Source organism: Onthophagus taurus, chromosome 5 (genome assembly GCF_036711975.1).
Source record: "Onthophagus taurus isolate NC chromosome 5, IU_Otau_3.0, whole genome shotgun sequence".
Taxonomy (NCBI): domain Eukaryota; kingdom Metazoa; phylum Arthropoda; class Insecta; order Coleoptera; family Scarabaeidae; genus Onthophagus; species Onthophagus taurus.
The window spans coordinates 2,315,863-2,321,862 of NC_091970.1; the positions used below are offsets into that span (position 1 = coordinate 2,315,863).

The following is a 6,000-nucleotide window of genomic DNA, read 5'->3' on the forward strand; positions in this document are numbered from 1 at the left end:
AAGTTATCCATTTGTCTATTATATGATAACTAACTTCAAGTTTAAAATGTCAACCTCAATTTTGACATATTTGTAAACGTCATTAAAAATCCTTTAAAATGAGTACAAACACGACATATTTATCTTCAATATTAATGAAGTTATGGTTAACTTCCGGTTAAGAATGTCAACGTCAATTTTGACATATTTGTAATCGTCGTGGAAAATCCTTTAAAATGAGTCCAAACATGATACGTTTAACTTTAATATTACTCGAGATATAAGCAACTTCCGGTTTGAAATGTCAATGTCATTATGACATATTCTTAATTTTTATAAAATGTCTTAACATTTGTCATAAAAAAAAATAAAAAATTAAGGTTGGTATTAATATTTAAAAATTAAATTGTTGCTAACTTCGGGTTTAATGTCTTTTATTCTAACTTTTTTGTTTTTTGAGATAAGTGCGCCATCTTTGGACTCATTTTAAAGGTTTTGTAATGAAGATGACAAATATGTCAAAATTGACGTTGACGTTTCAAACCGGAAGTGATTGTATTTTCATTAATATTAAAGTTAAATATGTCGAGTTTGGACTCATTTTAAAGGATTTTTTATGAAGTTGACAAATATGTCGACAAGACGTCTTTAGACTTTAATAATCGTATTCATAATTTCCTAATACACCATCAAATAATATGTATTCGGTCGATTGATGAAAAAGTACCCCACATTTTCGTAATGTTTATGAATAATGGATGATTATCTTTGATAAATTAGCGATCATGGAAAATGTTATGTACTATATACTACATTAATGAGGTTTTTGTGTTTTATGTTGTTTGGTGCAATTCATTTCACAACAATCGATGTAATTTATTCATTGAATGATTTATAATTTTAATTGCAAAGCGTTGTTTAATCTAAATTTTAACCAGCTTGGATTTTTTAACTTTTTTCCTTTTCGTCATCAATTTAGAAATTGGTAAACAATTTTAGTAAACACTTTTCAAAACGAGTACATACGAGTATATACGAAAATTTAGAAAGTTTTATTTATAATCAACTGGGGACTGCGTTTTAGGGCATCGTTTCTGTTCGTAATCTCTTGGTACTTTTCGAAATGTTCTTTCAAGCAATTTCATCCCAAAATAATTTAAAACCCCACATCAATAGCCCTTTTGGGATACATTTTATTTAAACAACATCTTTTATTTTAATTTTATTTTTAATTAAATTTCCAAAACTTAATAATGATACGGTTTCACACCCAATAAATAATTATAAACTTTATAATTTCAAAGTTATCGCAAAATAACCACTAAAATTGCGACGCAAAATTTATTTCATTTCACGTTTGCGGTTTAGATTTAATTTAATATTTACTTCGCGGTTAATTTTAAATTACCAACATTTTTTTTAGAACTCAATTTCATTCGAATCGACATCTAGTCAATATTTAAATTTTTCGTTTTCAAAAACCATCGAGTGATTAAAAAAAAATGAAAAAAAAAATAACAAAGCCGTTAATAGTTAATCGATCGATTTTCGTGACAACCCCGCGCGAAAATCTCCTCTTTTACATCTTTTATACGATTACCATTAAACGCGCGGCCGATTAGAGTCCCATTTCGAAAAGAGAAATGATCTTAATAAGCGCAAATCAAAAATATGGATCGATTACATCTTTATAGTCCAAGAATATCGTGTTTTATTATCATCGTTTCGAACGTTTAAACGATCGTTGTTATAACGTAACGAGATAATAAGTAATTAGGAAAGTTTTTTTATGTTTTTGAGGTTATAAGATAATGTCAAATGATCTGTCAAAGTCAAATTTGTAGGATTTCTGATCATAGTTATGATTAGGGCACGGAACTTTTGTAATTTACCCCCTCCACTCAGCAGAAAATTTCATACAAAAGTTGTTCTAAATTAAATTCTAAAACAATTTTCTCAATACAAAATATATAAAAATTTTTTGAGGCTATGTTCTTAATTATTGATCAAATCAAAAATTTTTATTAACAACATTTGTTTAGATTTACTTCAGGAACAGTGTTTGTTAATAAAATTTTTTGCTAACTTAAAATTTTAATTTCCCTCTGAATAGTATGCTATCAAAAGTAATTATCTCAATAATTATTGTTTTTATCAAAAAATGTTTTAAATAAAATTTGTTTCAATTTCGATTTTGAATCAATTATCTTAATAAAAAAATTTTACATCTCTATTAATTAAGCATCGAAGTGTGAATATATATAAAAACGGAAAAAATATTATTTTGAGGTTATCTCCATAATTATTGATTAAATAAAAAAATTTTCTTAACAATATTTGTTAAGAATTGCTTCAGGAACAGTGTTTGTTAAAACAATTTTTTCCAACTTGAAATTTTAATTTCCCACTGAACAGTATAGTACAAAAATTAATATTTTTGAGGTTATATCCTTATTGTTGATTTAATCAAAAAATGTTGTTAACAAAATTTGTTTAGAATTACTTCAGGAGCAGTGTTTGTTAATACAATTTTTTGCTAACTTGAAATTTTAATTTCCCTCTGAATAGTATGCTATCAAAATTAATTATCTCGATAATTATTGTTTTTATCAAAAAATGTTTTAAATAAAATTTGTTTCAATTTCGATTTTGAATCAATTATCTTAATAAAAAATTTTTACATCTCTTTTAATTAAGCATCTAAATGTAATTATGTATAAAAACGGAGAAATTATTATTTTGAGGTTATCTCCTTAATTATTGATTAAATCAAAAAATTTTGTTAACAATATTTTTTAAGAATTACACCAGGAACAGTGTTTGTTGAAACAATTTTTTTCTAACTTGATATTTTAATTTCCCACTGAACAGTATGGTACAAAAATTAATATTTTTGAGGTTATATCCTTATTGTTGATTTAATCAAAAAATGTTGTTAACAAAATTTGTTTAGAATTACTTCAGGAGCAGTGTTTGTTAATACAATTTTTTGCTAACTTGAAATTTTAATTTCCCTCTGAATAGTATGCTATCAAAATTAATTATCTCGATAATTATTGTTTTTATCAAAAAATGTTTTAAATAAAATTTGTTTGAATTTCGATTTTGAATCAATTATCTTAATAAAAAATTTTTAAATCTCTTTTAATTAAGCATCTAAATGTAATTATGTATAAAAACGAAGAAATTATTATTTTGAGGTTATCTCCTTAATTATTGATTAAATCAAAAAATTTTGTTAACAATATTTTTTAAGAATTACACCAGGAACAGTGTTTGTTGAAACAATTTTTTTCTAACTTGATATTTTAATTTCCCACTGAACAGTATGGTACAAAAATTAATATTTTTGAGGTTATATCCTTATTGTTGATTTAATCAAAAAATGTTGTTAACAAAATTTGTTTAGAATTACTTCAGGAGCAGTGTTTGTCAATACAATTTTTTGCTAACTTGAAATTTTAATTTCCCTCTGAATAGTATGCTATCAAAATTACTTATCTCGATAATTATTGTTTTTATCAAAAAATGTTTTAAATAAAATTTGTTTCAATTTCGATTTTGAATCAATTATCTTAATAAAAAATTTTTACATCTCTATTAATTCAGCATCTAAGTATAATTATGTATAAAAATGAAAAAATTATTATTTTAAGGTTATCTCCTTAATTAATGATTAAATCAAAAAATTTTCTTAACAATATTTGTTAAGAATTGCTTCGGGAACAGTGTTTGTTAAAACAATTTTTTTCTAACTTGAAATTTTAATTTCCCACTGAACAGTATGGTACAAAAATTAATATTTTTGAGGTTATATCCTTATTGTTGATTTAATCAAAAAATGTTGTTAACAAAATTTGTTTAGAATTACTTCAGGAGCAGTGTTTGTCAATACAATTTTTTGCTAACTTGAAATTTTAATTTCCCTCTGAATAGTATGCTATCAAAATTACTTATCTCGATAATTATTGTTTTTATCAAAAAATGTTTTAAATAAAATTTGTTTCAATTTCGATTTTGAATCAATTATCTTAATAACAAAATTTTACATCTCTATTAATTAAGCGTCTAAATGTAATTATGTATAAAAACGGAGAAATTATTATTTTGAGGTTATCTCCTTAATTATTGATTAAATCAAAAAATTTTGTTAACAATATTTTTTAAGAATTACACCAGGAACAGTGTTTGTTGAAACAATTTTTTTCTAACTTGATATTTTAATTTCCCACTGAACAGTATGGTACAAAAATTAATATTTTTGAGGTTATATCCTTATTGTTGATTTAATCAAAAAATGTTGTTAACAAAATTTGTTTAGAATTACTTCAGGAGCAGTGTTTGTTAATACAATTTTTTGTTAACTTGAAATTTTAATTTCCCACTGAATAGTATGCTATCAAAATTAATTATCTCGATAATTATTGTTTTTATCAAAAAATTTTTTAAATAAAATTTGTTTCAATTTCGATTTTGAATCAATTATCTTAATAAAAATTTTTTACATCTCTATTAATTAAGCGTCTAAATGTAATTATGTATAAAAACGGAAAAATTATTATTTTGAGGTTATCTCCTTAATTATTGATTAAATAAAAAATTTTTTTTAACAATATTTGTTAAGAATTGCTTCTGGAACAGTGTTTGTTAAGACAATTTTTTTCTAACTTGAAATTTTAATTTCTCACTGAACAGTATGGTACAAAAATTAATATTTTTGAGGTTATATCCTTATTGTTGATTTAATCAAAAAATGTTGTTAACAAAATTTGTTTAGAATTACTTCAGGAGCAGTGTTTGTTAATAAAATTTTTTGCTAACTTAAAATTTTTATTTCCCTCTGAATAGTATGCTATCAAAATTAATTATCTCAATAATTATTGTTTTTATCAAAAAATGTTTTAAATAAAATTTGTTTCAATTTCGATTTTGAATCAATTATCTTAATAAAAAAATTTTACATCTCTATTAATTAAGCATCTAAGTGTGATTATATATAAAAACGGAAAAAATATTATTTTGAGGTTATCTCCATAATTATTGATTAAATAAAAAAATTTTCTTAACAATATTTGTTAAGAATTGCTTCGGGAACAGTGTTTGTTAAAACAATTTTTTTCTAACTTGAAATTTTAATTTCCCACTGAACAGTATGGTACAAAAATTAATATTTTTGAGGTTATATCCTTATTGTTGATTTAATCAAAAAATGTTGTTAACAAAATTTGTTTAGAATTACTTCAGGAGCAGTGTTTGTTAATACAATTTTTTGCTAACTTGAAATTTTAATTTCCCTCTGAATAGTATGTTGTTCTTTTAATCAAGATTTTCTTGCTGAGAACGAGTGGAGGGGGAAAATCGTATCGTTTTGTTACAAAAGTTCCGTGCCCTAGTTATGATACTACTATGCACTTGCATTGTCCTACATAAAATGCAACATAGCTTAATTTAGTGATAGTGTTAGTGCAAAACTAGAACTAACACTAGACTTTGAACTGTTCCTAGTTCTAGGTGTAGTGTTAGTTCTAATTTTAGTTCAATAAAAATACATGTGTCTCTATTGTCTCTAGAACTAACATTAGATTATATAGAACTAAAAAAAAATAAGAAATTTAAATGTCATTATGAGATAAATTGATGTCAAAAACTTCACATTAATATTGCCAAATGTCACCAACGTTCCAACACTTTGACAGATTATTTGAAATGAAAATAAAATTGATAAAGCAGATAAAATCGGATCCTTAATAAAACCAACTACATTCATATCAAAAAGATTAACAAATCAAGGTTCCTTTACCAGACCGGACAAGCTCTAACAAGATATGAGTTTTATAAAAAAAGTTTAGGCGATTTTTAATCTGATGGTTCTTTTAGTACGTTTGATCTTTTCCTTTGCACAGTCTCCCATCAAAAGAGACGTTTTATAATTTACAAACTCGACAAAAACTTACCAATTTCGCCTTTGAATCCCTCCCGCTCATTACTTATACTTTCGAACCTTCTGTTTTCGTTCAATTT

At 24.3% G+C, this 6,000-nt stretch overlaps 1 protein-coding gene across 1 annotated transcript in view; it reads left to right on the plus strand.

The window, feature by feature from the left end:
* The window catches only part of LOC111426529 (Tachykinin), a 32,970-nt gene that overhangs the window by 13,463 nt on the left and 13,507 nt on the right, over positions 1-6,000 (plus strand). The window lies entirely within an intron of this gene.